At 37.7% G+C, this 19,481-nt stretch overlaps 1 protein-coding gene across 3 annotated transcripts in view; it reads right to left on the bottom strand.

Moving 5' to 3' along the window:
* The window catches only part of CHCHD3 (coiled-coil-helix-coiled-coil-helix domain containing 3), a 164,758-nt gene that overhangs the window by 91,361 nt on the left and 53,916 nt on the right, over positions 1 to 19,481 (bottom strand). The window lies entirely within an intron of this gene.

Raw genomic sequence — 19,481 nt, 5'->3', positions numbered from 1 at the left:
AGGGTCCAGAGGAGGTGAAAAAGATGAGCAGAGGGCTGGAGCACCTCCCCTATAAAGACAGGCTGAGGGAGCTGGGCTTGGTCTGCCTGGAGAAGAGAAGGCTGCGGGGCGACCACATTGCAGACTTCCAGGACCTGAAGGGAGCGTATAAACAAGAGGGGAGTCAACTCTTTACAAGGGTTGATAATGTCAAGACAAGGGGAAATGGTTTTAAGTTGAAGGAGGGAAGATTTAGGTTGGATATCAGGGGGAAGTTCTTCACTATGAGAGTAGTGAGGTGCTGGAACAGGCTGCCCAGAGAGGTTGTGGATGCCCCATCCCTGGAAGTGTTCAAGGCCAGGTTGGATGGGGCCCTAGGCAGCCTGGTCTAATATTAGATGTGGAGGTTGGTTGCTCTGCTTGTGGCAGGGGGATTGGAGTTTGATGATCCTTGAGGTCCCTTCCAACCCAAGCCATTCTATGATTCTATGATTCTATGATCAGATTTAACACAAAAATATGGCATTCTGTTAAAAAGCAACAGACTTGCAATTAATGCTTCAAAATAAAGTAAGGGCCCAGCTAGGTGGCATTAAGAATCCATGCAAACTTGCAGACCATAACAGACATTAATGTTCCTATCCAATATTTGCCTTGCCTATCTGAACCCATGCTGCTGACTGGTTTTAGGCTGAGCTTATATCCGTCTGCTTCCTTCTGTCTGCCTAGCACTAAGTCAACCTAGTATCATTGCAGTTCAACAATTCTAGTATTATATTCTTCATATTTAAAGGAAACTTCTCATAGTATGTCTACACACAGTAAATTGCTGCTGTACTCTATCACACACCAAAAAATTATATCTATGAATAGTGTGAGATAATACAGTTAATTATATATTTAACTTGTAAAAGCCCTTAGAGAGCCCCCAAGATAGAATTCATTCTATGCAAGCTCTCTTTATTAATAAAAGTACTTATAGCAATTACTTGAACTTCTGGAGACAGTGCCTTATTTCAAACCATTTTAATCAATCCTTACCAAATCTCTTGGCAACAGCGTGCAGGAAGTATACACAGACATGGGAGTTGCAGGGCTTTAGTCAAGCTACCAATTCGTTTTGTTTATCATTCATCCTCACCATGCTTTTTAATTAATGAAACAAAATAAAACCAAATGTGCTTTGCCAGCCTCAAAGTTCTCATTTATTAAAAAAGTGATTACATCCAGTTATCTGAAGTTAATATCAGAAAGCCTCATAGAATTTTCCAGCCTGCACTACTAACAAAGTAACTAATCATTCAAAGAGATTTAAATTAATTTGGGTCAAATGAGACTCAACATCATCTTCCAGGTGCAGCTGCTCCCACTGAAAAGGTTACTGATCCCACTGATGTGCCTGCAGAGTTGTGCACGTGAATCTGGTAGTGAGGGAAACAGTTTAGCTCGGACCATTCATTTAAACTATTTCAGCAAATACATTTTGCCCAAAGCAAATTAGGGAAGAGTTCGCCTGAATTGCTACTAGGCCAGCTGGTGAGGGACACTCACCTCTAGCAAGGGAAATGAGGAGGAGCTGCTGAAGCCTGTACCATTCTCCACTAATGCTACTGGACCTTTGCGCTTGCCAAAGAGAGCAAAATCTGTGTAGGTAAGAAAGGACAGGGATGAGATGTACACACAGCTGCCGGTTTCAGCTTCAGCCCTTTGACATCCTAGCTGCCAAATGGAATTACGGGCAATGGTCTGTGATTTATATTCCGCAGGCTTATTAAATTATTTGACACAAGAAGAAATTACACATCTTTAAAGGATGAAGTCATTGATCCAAAAGAAGCTTAATTATTCTACATATCATACATTTTTTAAAAAGCTTATTTTTTACAAACACTAGTTTTATCATCTACCGAGATGTAGTGAATCTTGCCACAGATGCATGGGTTACTAAGAATTCTGTATTACATCTTTGGACCAAGATACAGGTTCGAGGATGATATATGCTACTGATTTCTTTCAAACTGGCAAGGTATGTTGGGCCAGACACAGGTTTGTGGCCACTACAAAGGAAAATGGAATTGCTCAGGCATGGCTGCAGTTACTGACGTTACTTCTTTGGGAGCTTCACAATTTAGTGAAGCCATCAGCAATTGTTTAGCAGGTAATTAAATGATGAAGGCATGACCTGTGCTTTTCAGTCTTTTGAAAGGAATAATCACCGGAATTCCCAGCCACATTTAAATGATTGCCATCTAAGATCACTGGCTCCATTTGTATTATCATTCATTCCCTTCATATGCCCATGCTAGCAATTTTATCCAAAGTACACTGCACTGTTGGCTATTTTACTGAGCAATCACTATAAAGGTCTATCAACAGAGCTGGACTTGTTTCTTTATCTTTATATGGCTGTAAGACTTTAGAATCTCTGTTTATTCATTCTCATCCAGACTTTCATTTGCATACAAAAAATACTTAAAATCAAATAAAACTTGAAAGACTGGACAACTGTTTTCTTCACATTTTTTAAACCAAAGACAGCTTTATATAAATTTCACGATTCCCCTAAGTGCCTTCAAAATTACAAGCAATTTAGACCATGATTCACTTTCATGCAGGCTCTGACTGCATGCAATTTTTTTCCCCCCATCTCAATTATATCTTAATATTATGGGGGCTGAAATGCATTAAATAAATCATATTTCATAGTAAAGCAATAATACTTACATGCATTTTAGAAGAAATTGTCCTGAATTATAAATGTATTTATAATGTCATTACCTTATTTTCCACATTGACTGAAATGCTAGGCAGCAGCAACTGCTCCAAGCTACGGATGGAAGCTTTTAGCAAACCTTATGTTTATTCTGCTGCTGGTAATTAGCTGTTTTAGTTAATATAATACAACATTTGCAAACAGCAATTTATCCAATATATAAACTCGCTCCCGTAATTAGTGAAACATTGTTATTGATTAAGATTTAATATGGCGGTTGCTGTTTCTGCAATGTACTACATAAAGAGAACGATCACTAATTTGTCAGAGGACAGTCCTTAGTCAGAGTAATCTATTGGCAGAGTACCATGAATTTAATTCTCTGTAAACTGTTTTCTGCAATAGTTCATCCAATCTGAAAAGTTTAAAAGCAATAAGGCAGCAGGAAATAACAAGAAAAAATATATACATTAAAGGACAATTATGTGCCTATTCTTCCCCAAAGAAACAACACTGCTTGATTAGTTTGTTGAAGTTAAATCAGTTTAAGGTGATGCTTATAAGACTAAAACCAACTAATCCCCATTCAAAAATATTTTGAAGAGCATTGTTTCGTATTCACCAGTAAATACACAGAAGAGCATTACACACACCTATCAGTGCTCTATCAGGGGTATCAGTGAAGTATCAGACACTGTAATTTCTGTAGGTGTATAAACAACAATAAAAGTTAATTGTCAGAAAGAACATTCTTTCCAAAGGGATTTCAGTTATTACATTCAAGAGCATTGGAAAGTATATTTGAAGGGACCGCACATGATACAAAAATGGGGGAAAAGATGATAGCATTTCAATAGAAAGTTATAAGAGGAATTCACACTATCAAAATGTGAACCTGAATAGCAATTTCTAGTAACAGCACTCTATGGATTCATGCTTAAATTCAGCAATGATGCTGAAAGCCAAGTACGAGTCCCCATCTCCTCTACTGAATCACTCACCTGACCAGACTGCTACCTGCTAGGAATATCACATTTCATACTTTCATTATCAAAAGCAAATGAGGCAATGCTAAGTGAAGTAGTTTCAGCTATTTAGATTTTCAGAACATCGAGCACATCTCACTGGAACATACAAGCAGCATACTCAGAAGCACCAAACACCATACAAAAGATGAACATAAATGTCTGAATATAAAGCTAACCATCTATACTTCTGAAAATTTCATCTGAACCTGACTGTAAAATTCTACATAACACATAAAAAACCAACAACTATGGGAAAAATATATGTATTATCTAAAAGTTCAGCACAAACCAGACAAATTACTAATATTCCAATCTAGAATACAGGCACTCTCATGATGTTGCAGGGAGGTGCTTCCACACTTTTGGGAATGACAGAAATAATTAATATAAATTTTAGTACTGTAGGTAACATGAAGAAAGCTACACAAGATTTGGATCCATTCCTAGATACCTGTGGAATTCAGAGTAAGACAGAACAACTCATTTTGAAATGTATTCCCATAATTTAACCCACTTACGTAGACATAATGACCAGGGTTTCTGTTTCAGAGAAAGTCAAGAAAACTATTATATTCATTAAAATGCTCCTAAAATGACTAGTTTATCATCTTTGCTGCAGAACAGAGCAAGCTGAGCATAAATTATTTATGATGTGCAACAGTTTAATGGAGTATAAAATAGGTTTCTTTCTCCTCACCAGTAGTACAAGTTCTGATTTTTGTTGTTGTTGTCAGCTCTGCACTCAGCAACATACCCTACCCATTTACAATTATGACAGATGCAACCATTTTAAAAATTGTTCTGTATAAACTTAAACTTTGAGGAATTACTTACATAACCTATATATTATTATCTTAAACTGTTACCATTGTACTCTACAGACAACGCATTGTTGAACGGCATGAACTTCAGATAAGTCACAAGGCTCAGTTCCTTCAGAAATACAGGAGAAGCCTTGTCTTATATCCTAGATATCCAACACTGTAGCATCAAAACCATTGCTATGGGAAGGTGCACTAAGATCAATTTTCATTTCCCTCTGTGACTGCAGTCACTGAGTCATGAGGAATGTGCTCCAATCTCCTGGAACGTGTGAATGAGTAGGAATTTGTGCTTACCCGCTGGCAAAACCAAAAGGGATTTAAACACTTAATAGGTAAAACCCTCAAACGATCCAACTACAGAACATACTGGGCCTCACAAGGGAAAAAGGAAGCCAGTACAAAACCAGTAGCTCCCACCAGGTCTTCACAAATGAACAACTGATTTATTCTGGTATATGTGCATTAGGCACAGCTTTCCAAAAAAATTTAAGGACAAGGAAGAGGCCATAACAAAACAAGGCTCATGGGAATAATTTTCATTATGACTCATTTTCTGATTTTTTTAAGTGTAGTTTGTGTGATGTAGATGCAGGGATCGTTACGATATTTACGTGTTTCAGGTTCAAATAACTTTACTTGCCTAAATTATCTATACAATAAGACATACACATTTAAGCTAGAGCCCCAGAAGGTCACAAGCAGAGAAATACAGGCTTCTACAAGGCAATCAACATCATCATCAAGTTGACATCTGAAACATGTCAGAATCACACCCCAAAAATACCCATTTCTCCTCAGTCATAAAGAGATCCCAGGGTGCAAAGTTCTGGCACAGCTGATCAGACCCACGCCTAGCTGAAAAGGTAGGCAGAGAGAACCCACCTCTGCTTGCAAATGGGCTGTGCAGCAACACTTGGGAGGACAGCCAACAGTAAGACTGGAAAATCTAAATACTTAGCATCTGAGGCATAGATTGGAGACGTCCCTACTTCAATTTGTTCATCCTGCTCACTCTCAAAAGTAAACCTGAACCCACAGTACAAGCTTTGTGAATTGTGAACAAGTTTTCTCCTTACTGTTCTACCACCTGTGTCATCCTCCCCACAAAATAAGATTACTTTCCATTCATTTCCAGCTCCATAGAGCCTCAAGCTACAAACTCCATGAAGCAAGAGAAAAAGAGTTAAAGGTGTTACACATCACCTCCAACTTTTCTGAAGGCCTAGGCCAAATGCATTCCATTCACTTACTACTTACTACTTACTACTTCACTTACTATTCCATTCACTCTCTACTAACAACAAATGAAATTTCTTTAGGTTTCAGCGTTCACATAGCTTCCAAAGGAATCTGCTATTTGCCAGGAAAGCAGTCCAGATCACACCAGGGCACTTTCTTCATCCACCTCCAATAAAACAAAATTAAACTTCGCCATGTCCAAAAGCCTCTGGAGGAAAAAGCAAATTAAAAAAAAGCACAGCTCAGGTTCGATAATTTTTGTCAAAGCATGGCAATATACTTCTGTATAATTTCATCCATCACGTGCACACTTCCACAAGCCAGTACATATAGCCCAACTACCTGCATGAATCCTGCAAGGACTGCAGGCGTTAGAGCAGATTTCTCCTGCAAGTCTTCTTTCCACCAGGTCCAAAACACTATAACATCAGGCAACAGAAGCGAAGAGTATGATTACGTCCCAGGCATCACAGAAACGAAGTAGTACGTTGTCCTGAAACTAAGAACTGACAGACTTGGAGGTTGTTATGGAGGAAAAGAAGAAAAGAAGAGAGAAAGTGGTGAAAAGAGAAAAATAAAAATAAAATGAAAAGAAGGATGTGAAAATGAAGGATGGAGTGGCTAAGATCAGGATGGACATAGAGGCATGGGACAGAAGCAGAAGACTTGAGAAAGAAAAGAGGAATCTGGAATGTATTAGACAGAAACATGTCTAAGAAAAAAAAGTAAGAATAGAATTTGCGCAAGATGTAGCAAAAAGAAAACAGAAGAAATTAAAATCAACGATAATCCTAAGAAAATAAGGATTAGCTCAGAATTCCCAACTGTCAAGACTACTTCTTGTTTTCAGTAAAGGTTGGCAAGCTTATAGAAGCCTTAATAAAATTAATGTCCTGAGTCTCTCCTGTAATTTACCTGGAATAATAGAATCATGGAATGGCTTGGGTTGGAAGGGACCTTGAAGTTCATAGAGCTGCTACCCCTCTGCCATGGACAGGGTTGGCAACTGCCAGATCAGGTTAGATCAGGCCCCTTCCAACCTGGCCTAGAACACCTCCAGGGATGGGGCTTGCACACCTTCTCTGGGAGACCTGTTCCAGGGCCTCACTACACTGAGTAAAAAACGTCCTCCTAATATCTAATCTAAATCTTTCCTCGTTTAGTTTAAATCCGTTCCCTCTTGTCCTATTACTATCAGACTGTGTATAAAAGTCAGTACCCCTCCTGCTCATAAGTTTCCTTTAAAAACTGGAAGGCCACAATGAGGTCTGTCAGGAGCCTTCTCTTCTCCCAGCTAAAGAAGTCCAACTCCCTCAATCTTTCTTTGTAGAAGAGGTGCTCCATCATTTCGAACATCTTTGTGGCCCTCCTCTGGACCTGCTCCAACAGCTCTGCATCTCTTCTGTACTGGGGGCTCCAGGCCTGGATGCAGTACTCCAGATGGTGCTTCACAAGGGAAGAGCAGAGGGGGACAATCACCTCCCTGCCTTGCTGGCTATCTCTCTATTGATGAAGCCCAGGACACTGTTGGCCTTCCAGACTGCAAGCACACACTGCTCACCCATGTTAAGCTTCCTGCTCACCAGAACCTCCAAGTTTTTCTCTGCAGGGCTGCTTTCAAGGAGTTCTCCTCTCAGTCTGTACTCGTATCTGGGATGGCTGCGACCTGGCCTTGTTGCACCTCATTTGGTTCATAGGGGCCCACTTTTTAAGCTTGTAATACAATCATACCTCTCCCCAATACCTCAATCGTAGGTGAATTTAAAGGTCTTTTCTTATTTTTGACTTTGAAAAGATAGAGGAAAAAAAATATTTTCTTTTGAGTTTTGTTTTTTTTTTAAATAGAGAAAATTACAGTCTAGTAAGCTACATCAAAACAACAGTTACAGCAAAATCAAGATTTCAAAAGCTATTTTATCCGGCGATCCTTATCTGTTGAACTTCAGCTCCAAACACTGTGTTTAGGTAATCTTTAAATCTAAGATATTTACCATCTTCACACTTTCTTGTGGTACTGTCAGTACTTTCTGGTTAATAATTACACCCAGTTTTTTCTATTGTATTCTGCATGCTTTGTGCGCTACAGGCCTCTACAAAGAAACATATGACATAATGAATTAAAAAATAGTTCACAGTGCTTTCAGATAAGTTATTGCTTCAGATTACATGCCTTGAAAGTGAGGCTAGAGCACAGAAATGAAGTCCAACGTGAAGTCAAACAAGTTCACCAGTTCTGCATATCTGACTGGAAAACACTAAGTGCCTTGACTTCCACAATACTTACGTTGTTTTTTTTTTGGTTGGTTGGTTTTTTTTACATTAAAGTAAGCATCACTAAGAGAGCAAAACATTTAACTTCTAAGGCACTGATTCTGCAATCTTAATAGCCCTAGCCATCTCACAGATTTGCTTCTTGAGGCAGCCAGAATTGCTGTCATGAATGTCAAATATATTGAGCAAAATTCAAATAGTCAACTAGAAGTTACCAAGTGGCTCAGCACGCTGCAACTACCAAATTTTCAAATGAAGCAGCAGTGACAAGACAGAAGTTCCTCCTATCTATTCCAACATCAGTTTAGCCACTGGTTACAAAAGGCACTGAAGTTCTTTGAAAATCTGCTTTGTCTGATAAAACACTGATAGCATGCTAAATCTGATCAACATTCCTATTAATCTGTATCAACACAGTTTTCAGTCTCTGTAATACACTTCATGCTCATCTTCCAACAGAAGACCTCTTTCTCTCAAGGCTACATGGATCCTCTTTCCCTAACATACCAGGACTGACCATCAAAAATCAAAATGAAAGATTTTTTCAAACATATGGCAGATTCTGAAAGATCTGTCAAGGGTTGTGACCTCACTCTAAGGCAAATGCACACGTCTGCCATAATGGCTAACAATAATTACGCAGTCATCCTCCTCTTCTGCTACAACTAATTCACTGCACTCATACTTGATGGGTCTCAATCAACTGTCTGCTAATGGTTTAGAGCAGTAAGACAAATGAATTTTTCCATAAACCTCCAAAGCAAACAGGAATATGGAAATAAAACTGGCAGCACTGGAAAAGTGCTGAAAAGTAAGAACATCTGCTTCAGTAGAATTAAGGTTTGCCTTCATTACTCCTTATTTTCGTTAAGGTCAAATCTGCTCACATATGAAATTTAAATGATTTTTCAGACAGAGCAAACAAGAAGGGAAAATGACAGGCACTCCTTCTGCTTGCTTGGAGGTAGCATGTTCAAAGAAAGATTTTCTCAAGTTCAGTATCTTCCAACATCATTGCTTTCAAAAGAAATAACTATGATTTTTCTTTTCATGCTTTAAACAGGCAGATAAAAGTGAGAAGGAAAATTAAAATATTACATGAGTTATTACAATGTAAAACAAAAATCCAGCTGACCTAATTATCAGAGTACTTCTTAGAAGATGCCCTATTGCTGAGGTAGATGTAGCACCCACTCATTACCCCTCCTCCCATCATCCTTCTCGCCTATCTTCAAAGTATTCAAAAATGTAATAGATATTACATGCACGTCTTTCTTCTCTTACATCAAAATAGCAGATACATCAAGCTGGTGCTGTGATGTCAGCCATCGTGACTTTGTTTTGAAAATCTGGTAGCCCTTCAGTTTTGCCTTACACACTAGAAATGACTTGGTATCACTGTCGCACACAACTGTTCCCTTCCCACTGAAAAGAAGATTTTGGAACAGTCTTTCAGCAGATCTAAATGCAAGAAGCACCCTATAAAACAGCAAAGAAGGCTCTGGATGTTCACGGGCTTACAGATAGACTCCTGGTCACAAATAGGCCTTGAAGGTCAATTGGTATTTTACCTCCAAAATTACTTTAATAATTTTCAATTCACTCTTACACCCTCTGAGTGTATGCACTCCAATACTATACTCAGTCTGAAAAATTCACCTACACCTAGAACTCCTTTATCAATGTCACGGCTTTTTCCCTTTATGTATGCTAAATGCTCTAGCAGAAATTATTTTGAAATGTAACCATTAAAGGTATGCTAATGACTATGAATTGTGACAGCTGCTGCGGAAACAAGCCTGTTGGCTCAGGCGCAGCACCATTAACTATCTATCATAAAGTACTCTGGACTTGCTCATTTATTACTGCCGCATAGCCCGAGGGGAGAAAAGGGAGAACTGCACAAGCTTCTTTCTCCAAGGCAAAATCGTAAGACACTTACTTATCCCAGTGCCATGAACCCCACTGTTTATCTGCATGACAATTAAGAAAATGAGAAAGAATGAAAATTTGTTATTTATTTATTTACAAACATGATTTGAATTCAAACACCTAAGAAAAAAACAGTGTGGTATCTCACTATGTGAACAGGCTGATGGATCTGCCAAAATCAAAACTAAGTTAGAAGTATCAGCCCTGTTAACCAAATGGTAAGGTAACAAGTACATAGTATTACTTTTTACCATGGCTTCCCAAAAATGAGCGTTGACACTTTTCTACTACATCATTCTTACGAAGTTGCTGAAACAGCAGACTTAACAACTGAAACAACTTTCTGCTTTCAAAACTCATGTAAAATAAGAAAAATGCTTCGTAGGCTATGTGTTGAAGTCAGTATATTTTTAAGCAGCAGCTACTTTGTGAAAAGAGAATGGTTTGGCTTCAACTCACTACATTACATTACATGCACATACGCATGTAAATGTCCATATGAAGACTACCATCCATACATTTCTTGGAAGAAGACTGATTTTCCAGCTAAAAACTCCACTCCACTTAGCTGGACAGAAATGACATACTGTGCTACTGGGAACCGTGAAATTAAGCAGTTTCCAGTCTTCAGAGGATAGGACTGTCAAGAGAATAATTTTTATTACTTAAATAAAATGGTATATTAACATCCCCAATTTATCATCCCTTCCACTTTAAACTCTTCCCTCCTTTAAAAAAACCACAAGGCAAACTATTTTCTTCCATGCACATGCTAGCAAACCTATTGTAGAATACATCACACAGGTAATACTTGATAGGACAGAAACATTTATTTTAAAGTCTTAATAAAATATACACTTAACCATGACGTCATTCTCTCTCCTCACCCTCTCTCTAATAGATCCTTTTAAATTGGATTTGCATACATCTACTTTGGATACATTAGCACCTATTGCTACAATACTTAAGTATCTCAACTTATGTCAGACAGCCAGTGGGACTCTGATACAAAAAGACTTGGAAAAGTCAGAGTGGAAGGACTGTCCACATAACAGTAATTTCAACAGACATGTCATACTCGGCTTAGACCAAAGGACAAATTACATCAAAATTACAAATCAGAATTTGTAATCAATGAAATTCCATCAAAAAGTGAGGTTTTCAATTTGTAACTTCTCTTTTTTTTCCCAAAATATCATTCCCTGTCACTATGTGTTTTCTGGAATTCATGCTATCATCAGTTCTACCAGGATAATTATTGATTCACTTAAAGTTCCGTAAAGAACACAGCAATGACAGTACTAATAGCAGTTGTGACCAAGAAGTGCCATCTAATACATTTAATTGTAACTTTTGATAAATTGATAAAATGTTATCTTTGCTGAGAGGTTATATATTTTCTTCCTGAAGACTACCCATCATCTATTGCAGGCTTGCTTCTAACCAAAGGTGGTAACTAAGACCATGAACCAATGCATGAGGAGATGCAACAGATCTTCTCTATTCAATCTTAAAAACAGTTTTTGAACTACGAAAATGAAATAAGAAAGGCATACAACAGTATTTCACAGTCATCATTTACTTCTCTGGAAACATTGCAGTTGCACTATTTCAATAACTCAGAGCAGAAAAACAAGTCATCCAATTTTGTACTAATAAATAAAGAAATGTCAAAGTGCACAAAGAGCAGGGAAAGTTAAAAAAAAAAACAAAAAACAATAAAACCTTTTCCAGCACCACTTCTGTTTGTGTTCTGGCATAAGCAGAATATGACATCTCTGCTGAAAATGTTGATATGTGGACAGTCCTTTCACTCCAGCCTTTCTAACATTAAAGTTTAAGGGCTTGTTTGTTTGTTTGAAGATATTTAACAGAGTTTTCCTAAAATATACTTTCTTTCTTTCCATCATACAAACACAGCACCAGACTTAGGCTCTCAGAAATGCACAAAGGAAAGATACTTCATTAACACTGCCCTGTTGGTATTAGGGTTGGAAGGTCATTTCCATGCCTTACAGCTTGCATAAGGGTCCATTCCCTAATTAAGAGTACTACAGAATAAGCATTCAGTAGGAAGACAAAACAAAATAGAATAAAAACAAACTGCTTTTCCCCTTACAGAAAAGATATTAATTTTCTAAACAGGAAACAGATGTAAAAGAATACAGCAGTGGGGCTCCTGAACGCAAAAAGAAGTTCCAGTGTAGACCAAACATGAAAGTGGACACTCAGCTTCTCCTAAAAGAGGACAACATAAACTTAATTAACTATTAACCTATCAGACGTTCACCCTTAATTACACTGAAGTTTGAAACCTAATCTTGGGCACAGCTGTAAATATAAATATTGATAGGACATATGCTATCAATCTCCTGAGACACCACGGAATTCAAGATTTTGTAGAATCAGAGAATCTTGAGTTGGAAGACACAGTTAAAGGCCATCTAGTCCAACTCCCCTGCAATGAACATGGACATCTACAGCTAGATCAGGTGCTCAGAGCTCCATCCAGCCTGACCTTGAATGTCTCCAGGGATGGGTCATCCACCATCTCTCTGGGCAACCTGTTCCATTCCCTCAGCACCCTTATTGTAAAAAACTTCTTCCCTGTATTCAATCTAAATCTCTTTAAGCTTGAAACCATCTCCCCTTGTCTTGTCAGAACAAACCATGAAGTCTGCCCCTTCCTTCTCATAGCTCCCCTTTAGATATTGAATGATCTCCATGGAGCCTTCTCCAGGCTCACCAGCCCCAGCTCACAGCATGTCCTTGCAGGCGAGGTGTTCCATCCCTTTAATTATTTTTTTTTTTTTTTTACTATTTACAACAATTTCTCATCTTTTTCTAGCTTCATACTTTGAAAAGAGAACGGCTCTTGCCTCAGAGATTGCTTACAACAGAATATGTAGAGTTCTGATTATGGGAAAAACTGTAAGAGTACACAGAGTGAACACCACAGAATAGAAACATCAAGACCACTAATCAATCTACTGATTTTTCTTATTACTATTTTTAAGATATAGGTGGCTGAATATCTTCCAAATTATACTCTTTCAGTGGTTTGGTTCCCTTCTCTCAGATGGTGTTCCCAAACAAAATACCCATGTTGTGCAGTGCAAAGAGCCCTGGGATTAGTTAAAGGTAGGTCAATAGTAAAACAAATTGCTCATTTCTCCTCCCTTTCTCTCTTAAGTCTTCTAATTCAACCCAAAGAAAGGAAGGTAACTAAGTATAAAGGAGACATAACAGGAATATCTGCCCAGCCAAAATTAGCCTAACTTGAGGGTAAATAAATATTAAATAAAAGAATGAGAGTCTTAAGAGCTGGCAAATCCTTTTGAAGAAAGGAAGGAAACTGTATATGTGCTATGATTCAAGACTTCTGTGGCTTTTGTTGTGTCATACAACCAGCAGAGCACACATGCCCTCAAATGGAGTTTGGATAGGAATACTAATACAGAGGCTTTGTGCTAAAACCTTTATGAGAATGTTATTTAAAACATCCCTTTCATGATATCTTGAGGGCAGAAATGGGTATTCTCTCTGGAAGAACCAAATGTATATGTAAAAAGGATGAATATGCTTACTTTTTGCCCATGCATGACAAGGAATGATGACATTCATTTGAAAAGATAGCATAGCAATTTTGTTAGCTGTTCAATAAAAAGGGAGTAGCAAGAACAAATTGGTTAATGAATGAGGGAGGAGAGAGGAGAGTATTATGCAGCGAATCTATAAAAATGAACTCAATTTGAATTCAACCAAAAGAACAAATTGATGGAGCAGCAGGCTTTGTAAAGCACTAGATCTTCATCTGGATGCTGAGATAACACAGTGATTAATTTTGCTTCTGTCAAGAATCTTGGGTTTTGCTACATATGAATTTAAAAATAAAAAAAAAGCAAGCTCTTAAATGCTGTTTGACTAACAAAACACACTTCTCTCACCATTCAAACAGAAACTTTGAGGAGAATAAATGTTCACTTTGTGCATCTTTCTTGCCTCCAAAATTTTCTATTTTTACTGTATTTTTTTCTTGTATGTCAAACTTTGAGGAAAAAAAAATGATTGCTAGATATAAGAATAAAAAATTATAGGTCTACAACATTGTCAAGTCAAAAACTGGAGGAAAGAGAAAATTATTTGTATTGTTCCATTGAAACAAATATTTTAAATGTCAGAATGGATTTTATGAAGGAGCAGAAAAGAGATACAGGTAAGCAATTTCTTATTCTAGTTCCCAGGCACTTAATGGCAGTTTCAGAGATGAAATAAAACATTGCTTAACTGTTGACATGACGGAGGTCATACTGGGATTACAACCTACAGCAACAACAGTACTATCACCCACAGGCTATTTTAAATTATTTTTACTGTTTAACTACATCAAGGGGGAAAAGATCGTTCACTCATTAATAAAGTAATTTTAGACATGCAAATGGGCCTTTACCATTTCCTTAAGGCACATACATGTGGCCAGATAAGAAAACCACTCACGGTTTGCAAATATTTGGTAGGAAGTTCCATTTCTTGCATTGCTGGAAACCAACATTACTGATCTCTATTTGCATAGTAGCACCTTCTTGTTCATACAGCAGTTTCATATCATCTATTTAGCATCCCAGAACAGACAGAAAGCCAGATTCCTACCCTACACACCTTACAGCTGCATCAGAAATGCCAAAAAGAGGCGAGTCAGTGAGAGAATAAATGTGTGCCAGGAGAGACATAAGCCATATCCATAACATCGTGTTTATTCAAATGAAGATAAGCATGTAAAGTGCAACGGAGTTTAATATTTCCAAAGTGTAAATGATTCTTTCAGTGTATCCTGCCTCTGTCAGAAAGCGATCAAACCCCTGTCCCCCAAAACAAAGCCAATAAAAAACCCGCAGATCTCATCCTCAGCATTCAAAAGCAACTTCTTCCTCCTCATTTTAATTTTACCCTGTCTCCCACATCACAAGAGCACGAAGGCAAAGGGATCATTCACTTGCTATTTCTAAATGGCAAGGAGAAAAGCACTTGGCAAGAAAGTACCACGTACATAAAACTGAACTAAATCTTACCAGTAGATCTGAAAAAATAAATGCATTCAAAGAGTACAAATACTTCCACGTTATAAAACAGAAGAACAAGAGACAAGAAAAATGTCACTAGATTTAGCTTTGTACCACGTTGTTTTCAAATCTTAAGTCTAATTTTCAAATGTGAGCCTTTAGTATTTTCACTGTCATAAATTGTAAATTATAGTCACCAATCATACCATACTTCTCAGAAACAGCTTCGTCCTCTCTGCAGTAAGCAATCATGTTTTGCCTCAGGCTATGTAGTTTACCTCGAATTACTTCAGAATCATCTAAAAAGATTCATTTTTCTATTAAAATGATGAATGAGCTAAATGAGGTATGTAATAAATACCGCAGGTTTGTAAACAGACTTCTTTTCTCTTGAGAACTAATGCTTTAACTCGTTTAGTAATTCTTCCCCCTGGTGTTTTCTAGTGAAGTCATCCTTAAAATAGGGTTAGCACAGGACTGTTTGGAAAGAGCAGGAAGAGTTGGGACATAATCTGCTTATAGAAAATAGAGGACCTCCTCTTGAAAAAGCTAATGAATTGGGGACAGGAAAAATAAATGCAACACTAAAGGAAAGGCTGCTGCATAGCACACGTACAAAGTGATTTGGACGTGCCACCCAAGGATGATAGGGAAAACATCTAAACAGCTGAGAGAGAAGAGGAAAATGTTCTATTTTAACAATAAGTATTCAATTATGACAATAGGTCAAATTCACTCCAAATGTAACTCAACGTGCTTCAGCTCTAATATATCAAGGAATGTATTTTGTCTATTGATTTCAGTGCTCAGAAAAGGAAAAAAAAGAAGAATTCTACACCTCAAAAATCCAATAGTTCGATTACCACATACACCTGGAGTGCAGAAACAGCTTTTTAATGTAAGGATACCTCTGCCAATTTGATTTTTTGAACATGGAGCTTATTAATAGACTCTCTTGTACAGCAAATAATTTACAAAACAGGAAAATACCTCCGCAGAAACAGACTTCATTCTCTAATAGGTACTTCTGTGAAAGCCTGGAACAATACTTGGGGAAATATATATAATTATATTAGTATGGATACAGATTTCTAATGATAGCAGTAATCAAATTTTAATGTTATGGTTACAGCAAATGAACAGAACAATATTTCTGTGCCTCTTCAAAGGGAAATGAGACTTTAATGTCATCGGCAGCTCAATAAAACCATTTTCTAACATATAGGGTCTTAATGACAGCTTGTTTCAGTCCAGACAGTGAAGCAAACATGTTAACAGTAAACTCCAGGTCATTACAAGGAGATGGAAATACAACAGGTCCTCTGCACTTTGGATAACTATTGATTTTTTCCTTCATGTTCTCTGTGTCTCACCCTGGCTCTCATAATGACTGCAGTGATGGAACATCAATATGCTGTTTATGGCAAAGCTACCACATTTAAAGGCACTCAACAACACTGAGCCCAGCTCAACTATTCACAGCGCTGAGATGTGTAGCAAAGGTCTCCAATCATAAATAGTGAAAAGGAAGATAGGTCTGCTGCCTGGATAACATAATGTAAGTATTCTTGGAGTAGTCAGAAGTATGGAACACTACACTGAATCAGAGGGCATCAAACCAATATCAAAACTCTTCTACGGTGAGACTGAAATAAAAGCCTTAATCCATTATGAAGTCCTCCTTCAGGAAGGATGGAGAGAAGAAATATCACACTGTATGTGCTAAGGGTATGGAAGAAAGAAGGATTTTTGACAAGTTACGCTGCTACAGACAGTTCTCAATCATGACTTCAAGCACACTCTGCACCTGAAAATCTGGAAATTCCACTCTAAATTTTATCATTCCTACCTTGGTCAGTACAAACATCAGAACCCCTGAGTTTTATGTGTCTGGATCTCCCCCAGAACCATTTTTTAAGAAGCTGATATCCCATAAGCCAATTCTCCACCTTGTACTGAGGGAGTTCCCCCTAAGAGCTTACACACCATATAAGTAGCTCGGCTGTCATTAGCTCAGGTATCAAGTTTCTTTCAAAGCCTTTATGAATACCACCCAGGCCTGAAGAGCTGTTATTGGTAAAACCGTCAATTTTCCATAATGTTTTCTACTGAATCTTCAGATCAATGGCTTTGTCTGAGGAGATCTCTGCAAAGAAATCTTCAGGCATGGCAGCTTGAAGAAGTTCCTCCACTTTGAAGTCACATGTGAAAGAATCAATTCAGAACTGTTTTGCTGCAATGGCTTCATCTATTCTGATCACAGATCATATTCCCTATATACATATATTCCCCCTGTAGAGTCATAATCTGACTCTACAGTCCATGCAGGGATTTCAGTTCCATGGAGTCTGTGGGCTTGCACACACACGTTCTGCTCTCTGGTGACAGCGACATGGCCCAAGGGGTTAGGGAAAGGTTCTGCACCAGAGGGTGGTGGGCATGGAACAGGCTCCCCAGGGCAGTGAGCACAGCCCTGAGTTGCCAGAGCTCAAGAAGCATTTGGACAATGTGCTCAGACATTGGGTTTGTGTTTTGGGTGGCCCTGTGTGGAGCCAGGAGTTGGACTCCATGATCCTAGCGTGTCCATTCCAACTCGGGATAGTCAATGATTTTGTGACTGAATCCTTCTAGCCATACTTTATGTTTTGGAAAGTTTGTTTTTTAACATTTACACTAACAAGTGCCATCACCTCCCTCATTCTGCTCACTTAAAAATTATTTCCAGTTTTTTAAGGGTGCACTTCTTTGCCTTAGCTTGCTGTTCAAGCTCTGCTGGATTCCTTTAGATAATCTTTGTTGAAAAGTGGAATACTTAAAAAGACAAAGTATATCTTTCTCTACTTCTTATCACCTGTAAAGTTTCTACTCTTTTAGCTGTCAGCTTCAGCTTCATCTTATCAATTTTCTTCATCTGTATGAAGGGTCAACATTAACTTTTGGTGTTCTAATACTTAAAAGTTTCCAGTTTGATCCTATAAGCAGCAGCTGGCTTTAAATGGTTTAAGACTGAGAAATATTACTTCAGTCTAACAATTTCATGTCTATTTGTTAAAGCTGAATTAGCAGCCTTTATAAAAAAAATATCTTCCCGTCTTACCGTGTCTTTTCCTATACACTATTTAAACAATTTAGCAGCAAAGGAATTAACATTGAAGATAATGCTATTGACATTTCCAAACCGCTAGTTCTTTCTTCAGTAAAGAATCTGACAGATGTGATCAAATCTGGGCTAAATAAAATATCAACCCGCTCCAGCAGTTAACCAGCACATGGGATTATTCACTCCATGAGACAAATGGAGCACACAGACATATCCTCATGTTGCAAACTTCATAAATTCAACTTGGATACAGCTGATAATAAACCATGGTGGAAACAAACAGAAAAAGATTTGCAGTAGTTTAAGCAAAATTACATGAGGAACTTCACCAGAGAACTTCAAGATTTTTTAAAACTTCACAGGTGACTGCATCACGTAGGCAGTTCTACCTTAAAAATTCTGGAATAAGTGAAAACTAACAATACAATTGACATAATAGCTAAATACACCAGTTTCATACTTGTAGTAAGATATCTCTCAGACACTTGGATGATGAGAAAGGCATCACATGCTTTTGAAAAGCACAGAGCTAAGCACAGAACTAAGTGAAAGATGCAAAGCCCAAGGTAAGTCAAGCCATGCAAATATTATATATCCCAATATAACTCTTCAGTTCTCCATTAGCCTGAGACCACAAAACCCTTATCCATTCTTCACATTAACAGCCCAAGGGTTAAAGGCATAAAACTAAAGCTGTATCTTTGTCATTATTCCCCTCAATTTTCCTTTTTTCCCCAAATATAAAAATAACAAAATAACAATCATTTATCTAATACACTGTAATTATTCTTCAGCGGCGACATTCCACAGAGTTCTGAGAAATGTCTTACACTCAAGCACATGTAAGTGATTTTTTTTAATTGTTTGGTTTTTGTTTGCTTGTTTGATTTTTAAATCACAAGCTATCTGGAAAGATAGTACAGGCAATAGATTTGTACTTACACAGCGTAGATAAAGCTATTGATTACTGAAGTGACTGGCTTCCTCCCTTACCAACCAATAGGTTGTTTTGGATGTAGCAAGTCAAACATATATAAATATGTTTATACAACATATATTACATATAAATATACAGATGTTGGTATAAGTAATCCTCTTTATTTTAAAAGGAATGCTCACATAAGAGATTTGAAACTTTTGTTCTAGAAAACACCTATCTGTTTATCATTTGTACTCTGGCAACTTTTAAAAAAATAGTAAGTGATATTCATATCTCAGAGAATAATGATTATTGTTACTAGGAAGGCTCAATACAGACTCAGTATAGCAAGGAAGTGTTACGTAGGAAGCTATAGATCTGCTAGACATTTGGAATGGACTGAAATATACTGTTGT

Source organism: Numida meleagris, chromosome 1, assembly GCF_002078875.1.
Source record: "Numida meleagris isolate 19003 breed g44 Domestic line chromosome 1, NumMel1.0, whole genome shotgun sequence".
NCBI lineage: Eukaryota > Metazoa > Chordata > Aves > Galliformes > Numididae > Numida > Numida meleagris.
The sequence above is the reverse complement of the archived record's forward strand: the minus strand, read 5'-3'. Positions and strand labels throughout refer to the sequence as shown.